Genomic DNA, 2014 nt, shown 5'->3' on the forward strand with positions numbered 1-2014 from the left:
GTCCTCCTATTTTTGGTGGTAAAAGGGGGCTCCTCCTTCCCCCTTGTGAGGCAAATAAATCCTCCGGATGTTACGGGCCCCTAATTTGCCTCTAGATGTTAAAAGGGGTTATCTGGGGAGCTAAAAAGATATTTCCACCATTACCAGCATCTCACTTCCAGTTCGGACTCATCTCATTCCAACATCTTCTGACTTGGCAAAGGTCTGAGACAGTAGATCAGGTATTATGGTGTGATCACCACATGTGGGTGAAACTCGCCGCCAGCAGTGGTCAATGTACGGGCAATGTTGTGATGACAGTGGCAACATTGTTTGTACATTGGCCGCCACTGGTTTCACCCACATGCAACAATCACAACAAAGTACCTGCCCCACTGTCTCAGGCCGCCTCCGTTTTGCCAGGTGAGAAGATGATGGTGTGAGAGGAGACGAAACCAGAAGTGAGACACTGGCGAGGAAGGAAATGCCTTTTTAGTTACCTAGATAACCCCTTTAAGGGCACCTCCTCCAGACCCCTCTAGGTGTTGTGAGTGTCTACTCCTCCTATCTCTGATGGTAAAAGGGGGCTCCTCCTCCCCCATGTGGTGGTAAATGTGTCCTCCGGATGTTATGGGCGTCCCATTTACCACTTGATGTTCTGGACGCCTCCTCCTCCAGACAGCTCCAGATGGTCGGGTGTCTTCTCCTCACTCTGGCGGCGCTGTGTTACCTAGATAGGATATATAACAAGCAATGTGTTAATAATGACAGGTTACATATATAGGCTCCATATGAATATACAGTCAGAATAAAAGTGATCTGAGGTGTGAGGGGATTTTTGGGTACTCACCTTTACTCCTCCTTGGTGGCGCAGCAGCAGCAGAACAGCGCCCGCAGTCTATAAGGGAAGGAGAAAACCAGCATGACTTTCCTGAGATCAGACCCGTCAGCAGTGATGGGGAATAGACATTACACTGGAGAGAGGGGACTCAGTGCTATCCTAGTGGGTGAGATACAGGCGGCACCATGTCACTTGTATGTCTGTATTATGTACATGAGGCCTTTCGTGGTTATTATATGTGACTGATAATATAATATATAGTGATGACATGAGGATATACAGTGCAGCAATAGAGGTGTGTTATCATGTAAATGTATCATCCCATATATTTACCTGGATAAGATGGATCTCCTCCTGCTGCTGCTTCTGCCGAGGAGAAATGACCAAGAAATGAAGGGAAATCAATGGTTAGTGTAAGGAAACCAGAATTTTTGAGCACATTATATAGAAACAATACTCTTTTACCAGCTCTATTCACACCTGCAGTAATATACTATTCACCATTACCCACAATAGAAATTAGATCCCACCTCCAATAGAGCGCCCCCGTCCTCTCTCTATATACAGCATGGTAAATAACAATTCCTTGCTTCACAATGTTATAAGTTTTGTTTCATTACCTGGGGATCTCCATGGCCATCCCTTCGTCCTCCTCGTCCTCCTCTTCTTCTCTGTGTATAGAACGTAAACCATCTCATATATAAATATATTGTTATATTACACATTAAATATTTTATTGTAAAGAAGGTGATTGCAATAGTAATGTAGTGAGCTGTACACTGCTCTATACAATGACCATATAGTACTGTATATTGCAGGTACAGGCCAGCTAAAGTATAAAGTGTATGGGGACCTTAACAACTAAGTCCCAGTGTCAGCAGTTTGTAATGTGAATAAATGCTGTTAAAATAAATAGAAAAATATGATTCTATGTCTAACTAGAGCGCCCCCTATCCTGCCCTCCCACTGCTCTTCTCTCTATACAGGATGGGAAAAAAATAAACGTGTATTCACAATACTATAAGCTTTGAGCCCTTTACCTGGGGATGTCGTCAGCCACGTCCTCTTCCTCGTCGACGTCGATTTCACTGTGTAGAGAACATACACCAGCTTGTATATATATATATATATATATATATATATATATATATATATATACACACACATTCTATCTTCCTGTCGCTCCTCTCTCTA

At 43.3% G+C, this 2014-nt stretch overlaps 1 long non-coding RNA gene across 1 annotated transcript; it reads right to left on the minus strand.

Moving 5' to 3' along the window:
* Window positions 1-626: 626 nt before the first annotated feature.
* On the minus strand, window positions 627-1911 carry LOC138777115 (uncharacterized). Its single transcript, XR_011360822.1, has 5 exons — window positions 1861-1911; window positions 1441-1491; window positions 1154-1186; window positions 830-877; window positions 627-709 (listed from the first exon to the last, which is right to left on the minus strand). It is a non-coding gene; the product is annotated as an uncharacterized lncRNA (long non-coding RNA).
* Window positions 1912-2014: the final 103 nt, after the last annotated feature.

The sequence above is a fragment of the Dendropsophus ebraccatus genome, unplaced genomic scaffold, assembly GCF_027789765.1.
Source record: "Dendropsophus ebraccatus isolate aDenEbr1 unplaced genomic scaffold, aDenEbr1.pat pat_scaffold_490_ctg1, whole genome shotgun sequence".
NCBI classification, from domain to species: domain Eukaryota; kingdom Metazoa; phylum Chordata; class Amphibia; order Anura; family Hylidae; genus Dendropsophus; species Dendropsophus ebraccatus.